This window comes from Lynx canadensis, chromosome B2, assembly GCF_007474595.2.
Source record: "Lynx canadensis isolate LIC74 chromosome B2, mLynCan4.pri.v2, whole genome shotgun sequence".
NCBI lineage: Eukaryota > Metazoa > Chordata > Mammalia > Carnivora > Felidae > Lynx > Lynx canadensis.
The window spans coordinates 74,252,432-74,270,636 of record NC_044307.1 but is presented as its reverse complement, the minus strand read 5'-3'; the positions used below and the strand labels follow the sequence as shown (position 1 = coordinate 74,270,636).

The window sequence follows — 18,205 nt, the reverse complement described above, 5'->3', positions numbered from 1 at the left end:
ATTAAAAAAAGAGGGCTGATTTTAAGAAATTCATATTTATGGATCCTCAGTAAATTATTCCTCTTGCAATGATGTAAAAACCTTGAGGGAAACAAAAGGGAAATGAAGCAGACCTTTAGGAAAAATTAGCAAGTTTAGTGCTTGAATTCAGATAAATTATAATTAAAATAACAAAACTGTTTCAAACGCAAATAAAATTCAATAAAAGTACTTAGAAAAAATAATTATTTTTTCTAATTTAAAAATAGGCAAAGTAAGTCAAAAGTAAGTTTAAAGTTAATGCCTCAAAGCACACAAAATAATATTTCTTCTAGTGCTTTCCTCTATTTAGAGTAATTATTTGCTGAATAATTTATCCTCACAATCAGAGCAAAATTTCCTGAAGTAAGTGGCTGTACAGTCTTCTGTATTGTTGTTTTCCCTTCTACAAGAGCAGTTCCTGGTACCCAGGGTTAATAAGTAAGTGAAGGAACTCTGTGACTATATATTTCTATCAGAACATATGGGTCTCAAACTAAGATTTTTATTTGAACAATTTTGATAGATTAACTTCACATTAAAACATGGAAGCAAATATAGTAAAAGTTATTCTTCTCTTCCTATATAATGAGTCCATTATTTCAAGTTTTATAGATTGTGTTTCACTTTGGTCCTCAAGACCTTATCAAAACTTGTCCTGAAAAATATTTATATCAATAAATTGTATCTGTTAATCAGTTTTCTTGCCTTCTGAGCCTAGGTAAGAGGAGGAAATATTTTTACTCTAAATCTTGTTGCTAATCATAAAATAAAGTTCTTTTTCATAAAACATACAAACAAGAATCCCTGATGAACACTGATGTAAAACCTTTGACAAAATATTAACAAACCAAATTCAGCAATACATCCAAAGTATCATTCCCATGATTAAGTGGGGTTTATTCTAGGGATACAAGGATGGTTCAATATTTGCAAATCAATGTGAGACATCACATTCACAAAATGAAGGATAAAAATATGATCAAAATAGACACAGAACAAGCATTTGATAAAATTCAACATCCATTTCTGATGAAGATTCTCAACAAAGTGGGTTTACAGGGAACATACCTCAACATAAAAAGGCCATAGATGATAAACCCACAGCTAATATTATACTCAATAGTGAAAAACTGAAAGCTCTTTTTCTCTCAGAACGGGAACAAGACTAGAGTGTTCACTCTCACCACTTTTATTCAGCAAAGTTCTAGAAGCCCCAGATACAGCATTCAGACAAGAAAAAGAAATAAAAGGCATCCAAATTGGCAGGGAAGAAGTAAATTGTCACTACTTGCAGACAACATGATATATATATATATATATATATATATATATATATATATATACACATACATATATATCCCTAAAGACTTCACCAAATAACTATTAGAACTAATAACTGAATTAAAACTTGCAGGACACTAAATTAATATACAGAAATCGGTTGCATTTCTATACACAAATAATGAACTATCAGAAAGAGAAGTTTAAGAAGTCCCATTATAATTTCATCAAAAAGACTAAAGTACCTAGGAACTGATTTAACCAAGGACATAAGACCTATGCTCTGAAAACTATAAGACATTCATGAAAGAAATGGAAGACAACACAAATAAGTGGAAAGACATACTGAGTTCACTGAATAGAAGGATTAATGATGTTAAAATGTCCATACTGTCTAAAGCAGTCTATAACCTCAGTGTAATCCCTACCAAAATCCCAATGGCATTTTTCACAGAACTAGACAAAAGAATCTGATATTTTTATGGAACCCCAAACTCCCCAAATAGCCAAACCAATCTTGAGAAAGAAGAACACAGTTGGAGGTATCACATTCCCTGATTTAAAACTATACTACAAAGCTGTGGTAATCAAAACAGTATGTCACCAGCACAAAAAATGGACCCATAGACCAATGGAACACAATAGAGGGTCCAGAAATAAATCCATACTTGTATGGTCAATTAATTGTCAACAAAGGAGGCAAGAACATATAATAGGGAAAAGACTCTTTAATAAATGGTGTTGGGAAAACTAGACAGCTACATGCAAAATAATGAAACTGGACCACTTTCTTACACCATATACAAAAATAAACTCAAAATGAATTAAAGACTTAAATGTAAGATCTGAAACCATAAAACTCCTAGAAAAAAAAAACACAGGCAGTAAGTTCTTGGACATTGGCCTGAGGAATTGTTTTTTATTTTTTGTGTGTCTATCTCCTGAAGCAAGGGAAACAAAAGGAAAAATTTTTTAATGGGACTACATCAAACTAAAACCTCTTGCATAGCTAAGGAAACCATCAACAAATAAAAAAGCAACCTGCTAAATGGAAGATATTTGCAAATGATATAATTGATAAGGGGCTAATATCCAAAACATGTAAAGAACTCCTACAACTCAGTATCAAAAAAAAAAAAAAAAAAAGAATCCAATTAAAAAATAGGCAGAAGACCAGATTAGACATTTCTCCAAAGACATACAGATGACCAACAGACGCATGAAAAGATGCTTAACATAACTAATCATCAGGGAAATACAAATAAAAACCACAATGAGACATCATCTCACACAAATCAGAATGGCTAGTTTCAAAAGGACAAGAAATAACAAGTTTTCACAAGGGTGTGGAGAAAAGTGAATGCTCGAACACTGTTGCAAGGAATGTAAATTGGTGCAGCCACTATAGAAAATGGTAGGAAGGTCCTCAAAAAATTAAAAACAGAACTACCATATGATCCAGAAATTCTATTTTGAGGTATTTATTTGAAGAAAATGAAAACACTAATACAGAAAGTAAAGAAGATGTGGTATACACACAAAGGAATATTACTCAGCCATAAAAAAGAATAAAATCCTGCCATTTGTGGCAACATGCATGGACCTAAAAGGTATTATGCTAAGTGAAATAAGTCAAATGATGAAAGACAAACACTGTATGATTTCACTTACATGTGGAATCTAAAAAAACAAAATCAAACAAGCAAAACAAAACAGAAACAGACTCATAGATACAGAGAACACTCTGACGGTTGCCGGAGGGGGTGGGGCATGGGAATGGGTAAAATGGGGAAGGAGATTAAAAGATCTAAACTTCCAGTTTTAAAATAAGTAAGATATGAGGATACAATGTATACCATAGGAAATATAGTTAATATATGTAACAACTTTGTATGATGACAGATGGTATGCTAGATTTATCATGGTGATTACTCTGTAATGTATATCATATATATTGCAATATATCATTTATATTTATAATAAACTGTATTGTATTATCCACTTTAACATACACAATTTTCTGAATCCTACCAGTGACCCATTATTATTTTGTCTTATGAAGAAAAATTAGAATTCAGAATTGGGTGACTATTGAATGGCCACACATACAATATGTAGAAGAATCTGTTTTAGCTCAAGTCTCACTTCAAAACTCATGGTTTTAATTACTATGCAATCTTCCATTAAAAAACTTTGATGCTAATTAAAAACTTGGACAAAAAGCCAATTCTTACAATTGGCTGTATTTGACAGCAAACTTTTCTGGAATGATTATTTCATGCAGAAATGTACGCCTACAAGCCATGCCTCAGCTCAAGAAGCTATGCTTGAATTAGACACCATTATTCAACCTGGCTACTCAAATCACCCTCTGGATCTTGTTAGAAGTACCCTCTTTGTCAGAGTCCTGCCTGCTTTGTATGACCTGCCTTCCAGTAAGGGACACTCAGTCTTAACCAACTTGGCTGTGGAAAGAAAAAAAAAAATATATTGTCCTACAGAAACAATAGAAAATCCAAGGCTTTGACAATAACGTCAGAAGAGAAATACTGCCCATGTTGGGATAACCCTTCTATAGGAATTAGGACCTAATATTCTTCCTATATTCTATAAAAATGTTCTTTTCATACTAGATCTGTCTGGAGAAAGGAAGATTTAGCTTTTCGGAAGGAAGATTCTAGTAGGTCATTAAATCAGGAAAATTAACCCACTTAATTTGACACCTGAAGACCTGGGTTTAGGTACTCATAACTATAGACCTAACACAAATTGCTTAATTTCTCTAGGTCTTTTCTTTTCTGCAATATAGAGGCAGTAATGTCTACCTCTACATGTGGTTCAAGGCTAGGATACAATAATACATCCAAAAATGTTTTTCTAACTGTCAAGAAGCCAATACGTAACCACTACAGATAAGTTTTATCAGTGTATTATTCCCAGTGATAATTTACAAATGACCTCCAATATACTGTTTAGTGCTAGGAAAGGACTGAATAGATATTGTGAATTCCAACCAATTGTTTCTTAATCTGTTCAAAATTGAGCAGGATGTGGGTGTGTCCCAGAGAAGACTTATTTTTCCATAATTTCCACATTTGGAAAAATTGTGAAGATTTTGGAAAATGGGAGGGCCTTACATGCTGAGTGTTAAAATGTATGACAAAAATGAGATAAATGTAAAACAGTTGTCAGGGTGCATTGTTCAGACAGAAATTAAGATGCTAATTCTTAAAAACAAGAGTGAACCCTGACTGAGATGAAGAAAACACTTCTAAATATTTACCTTAATTTTGATAAGATAGTTGAAAAACATAAATTTTCTTAATAATTCGTAAGCTTTTCCAATCTCAAACGTAACCTCTAGTTGCAAATCCAATTTAAACCTTATCTCCTTATTACCTCTCAGGCATCCCTGCCCCATGGTAGCTGGTCTCCAAAGATGGCCCTCCACCAACCATGCGCTTTTTTTGTCCCCTCCAATACTGAGTCTAAGCTATACCTATGACTCATATTAACCGGTGGAAAGGATGCTGCGCCCATTTTAAACCTGAGTCATAAGAAAGCTGTGTATCTTCTTATTTTGTGCTTTTGGAAGCCCAGTGCTATCATGTAAGAAATCTGGCATGCCAACAATAATATGTAGAGAGACCACCTGGAGAAGGAAAAGCACTGAGCTCACGTGGAGAGAGAGGGAGGCCCAGTCATGCCACAGTCCCAGCTGAGCCCAGCCTTCCAGCTACCTCTGACAAGGGGCCAGACATGTCAATGGGCCATCTCGGGCATGACAGTCAAGACACCAGATGACTGCAGCTTCAGCTAATTTCTCATGGAGAAGAACCACGCAGACGAGCCCCATTGGCCCTCAGAACCATGAGAGATTATACTCTGGGGTTTATTATGCGGCAAAGAAAATTGGAACATTTCCTACTCTCATCTCTGGCTAGGAGAGAGGGGGAATGCCTTTTTCTTTCTTTCCTCCCCCTTCCTCCTCTGCTTCTAGCTTTTTGTGTTGGGGACTGGTAAAAGGAGTGAGAATAGGGGCCTCTCTTTTTCTTACCTGCTCCTGTATCAGATGATGTGTTGGAACTGTCCTTTACCTGCTTATTAGAGCTGATGGTTAAATTTTTAGAAATTTTATGGGCCAGTTGTTAAATATGCCATTATTATCAATTACATAAAATTACAATGAAATACATTACACTAAAAACAGAGGTACTACTCAAAACTTGTCACTTCCTAATTGTTCTATATACTTTCACCATTATTTACCCCCTTAAGGTTATTTATGTGGATTGCACCTGTGTGGTCGAAATATTCTGTAATGGGATGCCACACTCCTCTTTCTGACTTCACAATCAGTGATGTCATATTGGTAACTTAAAATCAGCCATGGCGGGAGTCTTTACACCACAGACATAAGCAAACACAAATCAGTGCTTCCCCCTACCTGTGGATTGATTGCTGTTTGTTAAACCTTTGCCAGAATACCACTGCCTCCAATCTTCTGTTGGATGTATGTGTATCACCTTTGGGCCATCCTGGCTAGTGGGTGGTGCCTTCTCTGTGGTAGGCATGAAAATGTTGGCCTTCTGAAGGGGGGCATTTACGAGCATTTTGTAGGTATTCTGTAAAACCTATTGCCAAATTTCCTCATATGGGAAGCTCCCAATATGCCTCCTCATTTTAGCCTCTGAGCCTCTTGCGACAATGTCCTTTGCCAGTGGATAGCCCTCATGTGTATACCATTAGCAAAGGAGATCAAGCCTGCCATCTTCCTTGATGCCCCTCTGACCCACCAGATAAAGTAGGGCCTGAAGATGAAGCAACATGGTGATCTGGATAAAAAGTTCACAGTTAATCTAAGTAACAGTGACTGCCCTGAGTTGGCTTCTCCAAGAAGTAGTTTCTGAGATGGAGCTTAGGGTAGAGGAAATTTATTAAGGTAAAGGCAAGAGAGGAAGAAAACTTGGGCAGAAGAAGATGTTGGGCTGACATGCCATCCTAACAAGGCCTCTCCCTACATGTGGGGGCGCTGAAGCTGGAACAGTCCTCCAGACTTGTCCTGACTTGCACTGATCAGTCATCATGTTATGTGGTCATCAAAGGGCACATGACCTTCGGCAGGGGGCCTTCTTCCACTGAGGCGATTCCCAAAGAGGACTAATAGGCCACCACCTTCCTACCTATGGGAAGATACATCTGTGTCCTGAAGGGAGGATATGACTGTGGCACGGCACCCATGAGGGCCCTTTCCTTATGCTGCTTGGATCTACTTATTATGTATAAATTCGGGGGGCACCCCCTACAGGATTCTGGTGAGCCTTTTTTCCCTGAGGGAAACTCACAGGAGGGTAATTAGTGAGGCAAACTACTGCCTCACTACTGCAGTTATTAGCCTCAAGGTCACAAATGATACTCCTTCTCTCCTTCCTTTGCTAACCATTCAAAATTCCCTTCACCCTTGGCTAGCTTCTCTTCTGGTTTTTGGCATGGACTTGGTGGGAAATCTAGAGGGGTTCCACCCCCTTTCTCAGGCTGTGGCTGCTGGGTTTATAATGGATAAATATTAAGGGGTCTCATTATTGGGCAAGGGAATTCTGAGAGAAGCCCAAGTCAATCACCTGCGTGCCAAACGCATTCCTCTCTGCCCTCTGGATAACAGCAGTCCTTCCTCCTCCTGACCAGTGATCAGGGTAGATTACCCCTGCCAAGATGGTGATTCCTCTTTTTACTTGCTAATAGTTTGGCCTGAGTTGCCCCAGGTGGTTGGGCCGCAGGGGTAGCTTAAGGTGCAATGGGAGTCTTTTGCTAGGTCTCCTGGTGTATGTGCTTCCCCTTTAGGATCCCAAACTCTAAATTTACAGAGGTCACATTTGTGGGAACCAGAGAATGAATTCCATAAGAGAATGTTAGGAAGTGTTATTTAGCCTTATAACAAGTAAGTTACTTATAACAACTTATTTATATCTTATGTTGTGTCTCACTGTACTAGTAATTGGAAAAAAAATAGAGCTTTTACTCTATGTGAGATAATAAGAAAAATGTATAAATAAGAAATTGTGATTCCCTAAGCCCTTTATAAGTAGTAAAATGGTAAAATATAAAATAAATAAGCCAAGTAATTGGCACTGTTGTGAATTTTTTCAGAAACAAACTTCAGAGTGGATAAATTGGCAACATTTGGATTCTAGTCCATTGAGATTTAGTTTTTCCCTTAGATTTTTTCCTGTTTGACTAAGAAGTTGGCTGTATATAGGATATGAAGGGCCTCTGAAAGAATTTTCAGGAACATCGACTGGAAAATAAATCATATTAGGTGTGTGGCTTGATAGTTATAACACAACACAGGTTTTAATCAGCATTAGGCTCTAAATTCGTAATTCTCCCTAACCCACCTTATACACTCTGCTCTGCTGTTTCATACTTTTAGTCTAAGAGACTAACAGTGTCTGCCCATACACATTCAACATTCTTTCCCATTCCAAAATTGACATGAACACTAACATGAACACTTATATTGATAATGGCAAATTTTATGGAGGGATATGCTAAGTGATCTACATAGATTACCAGTTTTAACCCTTACAACAATACTATGATGAAGGCGTCATTGTTATTTTATAAGTAGGACATGAGGGCATAGAAAGGCTAGAAGGGATGATTAATACCGAAAGGAAGAGAGAAAAGAGAAGGAACTCGAAGATTTCATTTATATCCTTGAGCTGTTTTTCATTACCTGCATTGCCTGAGTTCTTTTGCTCTAGAGATTACAATTTCCAAAAAACAAACAAACAAACAAACAAACAACAAAAAACCCCAGGGCATAGGGCTTTAACAAGTGCTTTTTGTGCCCCTTGACGGAATACAAGGCAGCTATTGCTGTGAGCATGAAGTCAAGGCTCAGAGCACAGGCATGGAGGCCGGCTGCTCAGACACCTCAGCTCTGTCACCGTGCACCACCTGGGTGGCTGTGGACAAGGTACCTCTCTCAGTGCTGGCTTCCCACCTGCAAAATGAGGCCAATGAATGGTGGTTCGACAATTTAGCATGGTAGCCAATGCAAAGCACTGAACCCAATGCCCCAGTTATGTAGTTTCTGTGTCAAAATAGTTCTGAGTTATATTTGAGATTTACAACCCATTGAGGATAATTTTGAACTCTGGGAAAATGCAAGACCCATGATGGTTCTTTTTTTAAGCTTATCTGGATTTTGTTCCATTACTAGCTCAGAGTTCATGGCTATCATGGTGCTTTTCTTTTTCTTATTTTTCTCTTCCTAAGATCTTATTTTCCAGGCTCCCAGAGCCGCTTTTCTGGCCATCTGTTTTGTTTTGTTTTGTTTTGTTTTTGGCCCAGCTAATAAGATAACACTTTGTTTGTTTGTTTGTTTGGATTTTCATGGCTTGGTGGCTTCTGTGCCGATTATGTGATTACGACTCTCTCATGATCTACCTTCCCTTAAGCCTGTCACCAAGAAACTCAGGAAGGTTTTCTACTTACAAGTTCATCCTAGTGATTAGTCAGAAATTCTTGAAACTGAAGCAAAGGTTTTAGATCCTGAACTCATTTTTATCTATTGCTAAATTCAAAATTGGGAGAGCTGCCTCTTGGCAAGGGCTTCTTGGCTAGCATCTCTGCTTTAGGAGTCTCTTCTTGGACAATGTCTCTTTGCTGACTGTTTAGGTAGATCACTGTCACATGACGAATTTCTGGACTGAAGAGTCTACTTTTAGCAAGGAGGTGCTCTGGAAACACTTCAGGGTTAGCCAGGACCGACTTCATGGGGATTATCAGTGTGACTGTACCAGCTCCATGCTCAGAAGTGCTCCACACGGTGGGGATCCATGTTCTGGTGGTCACTGTTTCTGAAATTCTCAAAATTTCTATGCTTGAATTTGTGTTTTGTAACATCTAATAAGACCACCGAGTATGTGACATAGGCTTGGAGCCTGCTTTACATATGGTCCCTCTTCTTGCCATACTGCTGCTTCCGTGGCTCAGGTTCTTGGCTGCTACTCCCCTGCCTTGTTCCAGAGACTGCTGTCCTCCTCTGCCCCACAGTGGGGCTGGGTGCAGGTACAAGGACAGTTGGAGGCAACCCCATGTGCTGAGTTGGTAGGGGGGAGCCCCACGGGCGATGAAGGCCTGAACCTGCCCAGCAAGTATTTCCTTGCCCAACAGAGTGCTACGTTAAATGCAAATAAAAAGCACCATGACAGCTTGAGAAAGAGACTTCAGTAAAAAGGTAAAAGCTATTTTCTCGTTTTGTGAACAAGCAGCTGCACCTTTCCATCGTTCACTGGACCCTGCAAATTATATAGCTGACCCTGCGGGTACTTGAAGGGGATGCAGGGTTTTATACCACCTTGCTGGATGTGTAACACTGAGTGTACAACTTGAGAGCTGGTCAGGGGTCCTAGGGCCTCCGTACGTTCACAGCTTATCCATGTTTAAGCACTTTAAGGCATGTTGACCAGGCCTTTCCTCCACTCCCACCAGCCTTATGAAACTGTTATTTGGTATGAGCACCATTTCTGTCACTGCCCCTCAGATTGAATGCAGGGAAAGTACAATCAAGTCTTTGCCGAGTTTCTGGGAAAAGTAGAAATCTAAGAGAATACCAAATATTATAATAGTGAAGTGGAAAAAAAAAATCAGTGAAATTCTTGCTGGCATGTTTCTAGATATATTTTGATATATTTTCTACATATTTTATATGTATTTATATAATGCATTTATATAAACTAATGTATTTATATATTTATTATATAATATATAGTGTATTTATTTATATAATGTATGTATCATAATGTATTTATAGAAACCATAACTTAGTACTAAATCAGAACATCTAATGACTGCTTGGCTCTTCACAGCAGGTTGGCAGTCCACACACGGAAGGAGTCTCGGGTTCCTCTTCAAGTACATCTAGGTAAATATTTGTGTTCAACTTGACGCAGATTCTCCCTGGGGAAGTGAAGCTGGGTGGTTCAGTTTGGTTCCATTAGGAGGGTGTTATCTTGAACTTTGTCTTGTTTCTCCTTCTTAAGAAAACAGTTGCTTTGGACAGTCCAGATCGAAGGTGCTTATCCTCACTGCCCAAGTGAAAAGTCCCATTGTGTTCAGTGTAGGAGCTTTTAATTTAACACAATCCCTCCAAAAGAAATCAAAAGCAAACTGTTCTCATTCTCAGTTTTACCAAAGTGGTTCCTCTTATAAAACATATTACATAATGTCTACTAAACACCCCTGAGAGAGACTTCCAAATAAGGTTACAAAGCCAATGTGGCACCTTGGTACCCCGTGTTGGTTCAGAAATGCTGGGTGCTAAACCCCTGCCCTGTTATTTATGAGTTGTGGAAAGGAAAAGAGATGACATATGAGAAAGAGACTAGCAGACTCTGGGACAGAGTAGGTATCTGGTAAATATTTATTATTAGAGTATTAAAATAGCATTTATTTTGTGGGCTTTAAAAATGTCTTACATTCTTGTTATCTACCAGAATGTGAGAAGTAAATTGCAACTTTATAATTTGATTAATACCAAATTTAGGATACTAATTTATTCAAGTTCATTTAACTTGGATGCGTAACTGTGGGATATTAGGTTCCCATTTTGCCATTCTCTGCACAAACTTCCCAGGCAGCAACAATGGAGACTAGGGCTTCCCACAAGTAACTGCCAGTCTGGTGTGTGTCTGGGAGTTTGTCTCTCCAGAAGCCATGTGACTGTGGGTTGTCTGTGGCTCCTAGGGGTGTTCATCAAGGAAGTTCACAGGCCTCCTCACCAGGCACAATTTGTCCCCTATCATGTAACCACAAGCAGAGACGTGTAAACTCAGAGTGCAAGCTGCCACTGAGCAGCAGGAAATCACAAAACTGACTCAGAAAACAAACACAGCTTCTTTTAGGGGAGGTGTTAGAGGTTCCAGATCTTAAGTAGTTTAGGTGCCAAAGGGCTGTGTATAATCAAAGTATCCATGTAAAGAAAGCTTCCTATAACAAATTAACTTAATAATAATATAGAAAACATTTCACATGTTCAGTTAGAAATCTATTCGTTTATAGTAAGCTGAACAATATTCAACTGTTTCTGACCTAAAAAAATAGATTCAGATGACTCTGATTATAACACTCACACACACCATCTAACCATTCATTTTGTTAATCCTGTGTATCAGCTGAACGCTAAAAGTATTTGTGACTTTAGTACAATTTTAGAATTAATTTTATCTTTGGACAGCAAGCATGTCATCGAGTTTTGTGCCGCACTAGGATGCCTAGTGGTTTTTGCTCTGGGGAGGCATTCAAGTCGTACCAGTCGTTGATGAACTGAAATCGTTTACAACTTGAAATCCTCATATGGAATATGTGGCAACTCGCTATTATATGCAGAATACGGTCTATAATTTTACCAGAGCCTTCATTACCCCCACCTTGCCAAGTAAGGGATGTTCAGAGAACTGGAAAGTTCCAAGTCCTGAATGTTTTGAAATGTTCCCAGAGTGATGATTACTCAGCCAAGGGCCATCTGATTCGAGGCTACACATAACAAAACTATTTCCACTTGATTTTGCTGCTGCTTAAAGAGCCAGGAAAAAGGACATCCATATCAGAGAATCACAGCACCACTAGCCAGAAAAAGCATCTACCGTTTTCAGGATGTTGGCCAGAAAGGACATTTCATTGGTGCCAGAGGCTTGGGACCGAAAGCAATCTTTGTATTTACTGTCTCTTATGTTTCCTTTTAGAGGCAGCAAAGCTTGATCATCAATTCATGCATAAATACAGGTCATTAGTTATCCCAAATATTGGGCTGATACTATCATAAAGGTCTAAAGACAAACTGACAGATGATTTGGCTACAATTGCTGCTCTGTACTAATCATCCGGTTACATAAAGATGAACAACTGCAGTGTGCCATCTGGAACCATAAATGTTATTTGCGTTGGGAGGCCCTTGATAAAAGCTTCATTATTTTACAGAAGGAACAAGAGTTCCTGCCTGCCAGTGACAGGGAATAGGGTCCTCTTTACTCTTTGCTTTCTCTGGCTCAGCTGTTACCAAGTGTTTGACTTTAGCTCTTTGTATGGTGACCTAAGGATTTTTTTTTTTAACGGCTGCATTTGAAAATGGTTACTTACGTACCTACACATTACCCTCAATTTGCCTCCTGGACCCAAAGTCTAAAACGTTTACACTTGACCTTTTAAGAAAAAGTTTGCTGACCCCTAGCAAAGCACAGCGCCTGATACACGGTGACTGCTTTCAAATCATAAGCTATAATTAACAGTATTGTTTACTACACTATATTATATCATACCAAACTATACTCTCATGCTCTCTGAAGTAATTGGTATAACCAAGAAAAATGACCTAAGTGTCAGTGGAATACTTCATACAGCCTGTTCTGTACTGTAAGCGTCCCAGTTCTCAGTCCTTTTAAATGTGTTCTGACACTACAACTTAGGGAGGTTCATTCAAGATTAATGCCCAGATTTTAAACGCAAGATTCTGCCATATGTATAGATAACCTGTTTCTTCAAAATTTGAGCCATGATCTTTGTGTCCTTTGTAACCTAGCAGGAAACATAATTCTCCAGAGGTCAAATCTGGACACAGCAGTATTTAAGTCTTATCCCTAAGGATAAAGCATACAGGCCTCCTTGGGTTCTCTCACCTGATTCATTTAAGGGCAGAGAATGCCTCAAATAATTTTAGCCAATTCACATTTTCAAAGTTTCATGAAAGGAGTCCATTTCTAATATGTCATCATGCTGGTGAATAGATTATTATTTTCACTTATAGAAACCCATTTCTGGTGTTGCATATGTGAATTTACAAAGCATTGGCTATCGGTCAGGATACAGAGATGTCTTATAGCACCACCTTTGGATTAGGGGCCTCATGGCTAGAACACCAGTGCATCATCCAATCTAGATTAGCATGTGGGTTATGGTCTAGCCTAAGTAATACACTGTATGTTGCACTGTATATGCACAAGTGTTTAAACTATAGATATTGAAAATAGCCTATTTAGAAAATATTTGCTCTGTGTGGTTTGAATCTAAGTTTGCAAGCTTCTAGATTTCCGCTAATTTTTATGTATAGTTCTTATATTTATTAATTCATGATATTTATGTTTTATTTAAAAATAAAAGCAAGAAAGTATTGAATAGTCTCTTAGAAAGTTGGCTGATTCTATATTTAAAAGTCAATACATATTAAAGGCACTGCACCAAACTTGGGACATAGAGTATATTTTAAAGGACATACTATGCTCTTTTCTGAAGAGGATCTGTTATTATTTCCAAGTATATTTAATCTTCCAAAGTGTGAGTGTGGGAAGGTGTGCTGTGAAGGGGGTTCTGGGATGGAGGAAGAAAGGCAAGAGGGAAAGTTCTGGTCAAGAAGTGAGGCAGTTAAAATTCTGTGAGTCAGAAAGTAACTTTGCAGGAACAGGAGGGGGGAGGAGAGAAAGTTGAGATATTTCATTGGTGTAGAAACTGACAAATGTTTTTTTTAATAAATTGGAATGTTTTTGACAAAATATACATATACATTAGATGTAAAGATTATAAGATACTGAAGATAGCATAGTATGTAGACCTTTTTGTTGCCATAAGATTTTAATGTGTACCTCTTTATTATGCCTCACCCAGATTGTGAGTTCCTGAGACTAAGAACTTTGCCTTCTCTGCAGTGTCTAGAACAGTGCTCAGCTCGTCTGTCATGCTCAGCTAGCACTGCTGTTGACAGCTTTCACACTGACTGTACAGAAAGATGGTTTACTTGTAATTCTCAGAACTATTGCACACTCTCACCATAGGCAAGATATCACCTAGTTTATGTAGGAGCTGCTGGCCAGATGATGGACAGACACATATGGCATAAAGTTTCAGTGGTTTAGTTCATCATACAATACAAGGCATTACGTCTTTACAATTCATTAGAGTCTTTAGATTTTTTTTATAAACTCCCATTTCACGTGTAGTAAACTAGTACTGTCCCCAAGTCAAAATCATTTCTTTCTGTGTGAACTCATCCTGTTTACAGAACTACATATACAGAGATGTCCCCAGACTCTCCCAACACTATTAGTGTCAGCACCCCAAAGGGCACCATGGACTTTCCTGAGAGAAAGATTCATGTTAGTACAATTGAGTCAGTGTCTTGTCCTAAAATACAAGACTCCTGGTCCCCAGAGTAAGACATGACAGATAGGGAGGTGGCCACCATCTCCCACACTGACTGTCTGAGGGGGGCCCTAGGACCTGACCAGACCGTGGGATATGGGCCCACAGGCAGGCCTCAGGCAAGCAGGGCTCATTTTAGCCAGAAAAAAAATACCCATGAACTTCTCGTTGGTTTCACATAAATGGAACTTTAAGCCAAGAGGAGAAAATGGGGATCTAAACATGCAAAGCCTTTTAAACTCTTTAACAGTACCATTCAGAGCTCATTTCTCTTCCTAAACACCAGGTGCTTCTGGGTGGGTCCTGGCCATACCTACTGACCGTGTTTTCTCACCTCTGGCTCCCTCTGGCCAGGTCTGGGCACCCAGACCGCCACAGTGCTTGTCAGGGGAGGGCAGAGGCAAGAGGCAAGTAGGTGTGCAGAGTGGGAGGCAGAGGCCCTGGGGTTCCCACTGGGTCTCTGACATGTCTGAGCATCTTGCTGTGGCCCCTTCTGTCCTCGGACTATACTACTGATGTGTGCTTCACCTGGTCCCAGCTTTCACGAAGCCCTTCCCTTTTTGCTGTCGTCTAAATCCCACAGCCTGGGGCCCTCTGGGAACCCCATCGTGAATTCCAAAGCTGCTGCTTTATTTAAAATTAGGTCTGTTAGTAAAGCATAACAGAAGACAGGAGAAATGGACACCTCTCTTCATCTCTCGCCCTCACACCACTCTCAAGGCAGCACTTTCGGTCCAATAAATGCTGGGTCGTGGGGACTCCGTGAGTTTATTGTGTTATTGGTCACGTTTACCACAAGTCACGGCTTTTCTAGTCACAAGTTAACATTAGTCTGCACCAAAAAGTGACATCAAAAATAGTAGACTGGAGCAGGGCAGGATTCCTTCAGATAGGCACTGCCCACCCTCTAGGAGAAGGACGGCTCTCTTGAGCTGCCCAGGAAGACAACAGACTACAATCAAGTAACACTGTGAGCATCCTGCTCTGCATTCTGCCTGATCTGTCTACACTCTGGCCCTAATTGGATGTGTAGGTTGTAGAGCAAGAGGACAGGAGGATCAGGACCACAAACTCCTGCTTCCCTCAAGGCTCTAGCATGTCCCCTATGCTATTACTTGACAGTGTGCCTCAGCTGCCATCCTGCATCATGGTGAACAGAAATCCCAGGTGTTGCTGGTGCCAGAGTTGGGTCAAGAGAGCCAGGTCAATTATATTTTGTTTCTCACAGTGATGCTGAAGCACAGGACCGCCCAGCCTGGGCAAACCAGCCTCTCCCAGCATAGGGCAGGCCTACCTGTTCACCTCCCAGCTGCAGTCACAGCTCACCAAAAACACCAACGGAACAAACATCTCGTCTCTAATATGCCACCAGGATGGAGGCCCCAAACACGCCATTCTAAGAAAACCTCAGGCAAGCTGACTGCTGTGGCACTTGAGCAGTGACAGAGTTTTCCTCATCTGAGAAAGGACTACTTTTCCATACAATGAGCATGGATGTCTTGCCCCTGCAGGAACAGTTGAAAGCCATGAACAAAGCTGTCTTGCTCCCTGCCAACTCTGGCCAGCAGCTCTCAATTCTTGGGGTACTGGAGTGCAAGGCCAAGGAAATGCCACGGGCTCCAAGGAAAACGGTGCTTCCCTGAGAGGCAGAGATACTAGGAAAGGTCTGAGGGATAAGGCAGGGCTAATGGGAGAATCTCAGGCAAAGGAAACTGGGAATACTTAAAAAGCAGTCTCTGAGGAGGAGAAAGCAAAGCCATGTTGGGCTGCCTGAGAAGGTGAGGTTGGGAGAAAGAGAAGGTGGTCCCCAAACATCTTCACATAACTGGGGCTGACCTGAACTAAATAATTCAAGGCTCTTCCATTGTTCCTCTGAGCTCCAACCGGTAAGAACCTGTTTGTGTCAATAATTCCATTATATTCTATTGCATTTTAATTAAATGGATCAAATGATTAAAAGCCACGCCCCTCATCTCCCAGCTGAGCTTCCCGAGACTGGTCTATGGAAGGTTTCTGACACCAAGTTACAGGGCAGATGGGCTCCAACATGTACTTCACTAATAAGGATCAGAAACAAACAATTTTCCGTTTCTACAATGTGTTCTCTCCAAAGAGTTTGGTGAAGGCGTCTGCGCCCTGGGGCAGGTTATCTGAGGCTGTGGAAGCAAGAGCTGCTCTCTCAGTGAAAGGGATGGTTCTGGTATGTACGTCAGTGGACCAAACTTACGATGATGTACGCAAGACAAAAATCTCTAACCAAAAACAGATTTTTAAAGGAGAACCTCTGTGCTGGGAAGGAGGTTAAGTGGAAAAGCAGAGCACGGAATTGACAACCCTTCATTCGGGGACACACACCCAGCAGGGTTTCCTTCAAATGCCTGCTGAAGACAGGAAGGAATACAAATTAGTGGCTGCCTCCAGCTGCGTAGGGTCCCCACAACCTAGGGCTTGCCTTGCCAGGCCGCAGCCACCCTCTGAAGGAAAGCAGACAGGCTCTCCTGGAAGGCAACGCGCCAGCCTTAGGGCCCTCAGGTTTGGTCGCGACACTGGAGAACAAAAAGACACCTACCAGGGGTGATGTGCTCCGACAAGGACGGACGCTGATGGCGCTGTCACAGTGACGGGGTGCAGCTGCCGGCTGGGACCCTTCCCCTGGAGAGCCGGGCTGCTCCCCGAGGGCTGCCCCGGGGCCAGCCAGCCGCTGCGTGCGGAGCGCAAATCCTCCCAAGAGCTCACTGGTTAAATGGGTAAAACCTGGCAGATTCTCCCAGCTGCCGGGGACAATTGTTTCTCGTGTGCGGTGGGGTGGTGCAGACTGGCCGGAACCATCCCCTAGGCTCTGGTCGGTTAGCCAACCACGGGTCCCACGGGGAGGGCGGGAGCTGCAGCTCGTCCGCAGGCAAACAGCTGAGGTTAGGGAGCTGGACACCAGGCAGCGGGACAGGTGATGACCACGTGCTAATCATGGAAGCTAATTGACCTTCAGCTCCTTCCCATGGGGATGGAAGCGCACCCCGGCGGAACTCTGTGCACCTGGGAGCGGGCGGGAGGGAAACAGGCCCATTACAGGCCAGGGCACCTGGCACTCCTTCATGTGACAGGCTTCAAATCTCTAGAGAACCAGACATTTTTCCACAATAGCTTTCTCGATGTGGTTTCTAAGAGTCTAACCATGACAAATAAAAAAGGTAGCAAAGAGTGCAGTGTGCAAGGCCTGACCCAGAGCTTCTGTCCCGAGCTGCAGGGGCGCCCTCTGGGCTCTCGCTCAGGCACAGGCCCATGAGGCTCCGGTGCTGACCCGCAGGGTAGGCGGTGGGAAGTTGGGCACTAGGTCCCAGGGATACTGATTAGGACATTCACAGAGGCACTGTCCGCCTGCTTTCTCTTTGAACCTTGACTCACAGCGCTTAGTTTTCTGAAGCTCAAACTAAACTATATTTTTAAAAAGAGATTTTGAGGGGCACCTGGGTGGTTCATTCAATTAAGTCTGGAGCTCTCGATTTCCGCTCAACTCAAAATCTCAGGGTTAGTGAGGTCCAGCCCCACATCCGGCGCCAGCTCCACGCTGACAGTGCAGAGCCTGCTTGGGATTCTCTTTCTACTTCTCTCTCTGCCATGCCCCTGCGCGCTCTCTCAAAATAAATCAATAAAGACTTTAAAAACTTAAAAGTAAAAAGATTTTGAGAAGAGGGTACTTAACAGCATT

General features: G+C 40.9%; 1 long non-coding RNA gene across 1 annotated transcript in view; it reads right to left on the bottom strand.

Moving 5' to 3' along the window:
- The window catches only part of LOC115514148, a 97,769-nt gene extending 80,567 nt beyond the window's left edge, over positions 1 to 17,202 (bottom strand). Inside the window, exon 1 of the long non-coding RNA XR_003968889.1 lies at positions 17,069 to 17,202. This is a non-coding gene — a long non-coding RNA (uncharacterized LOC115514148). The remainder of the gene's footprint in view (positions 1 to 17,068) is intronic.
- Positions 17,203 to 18,205: the final 1,003 nt, after the last annotated feature.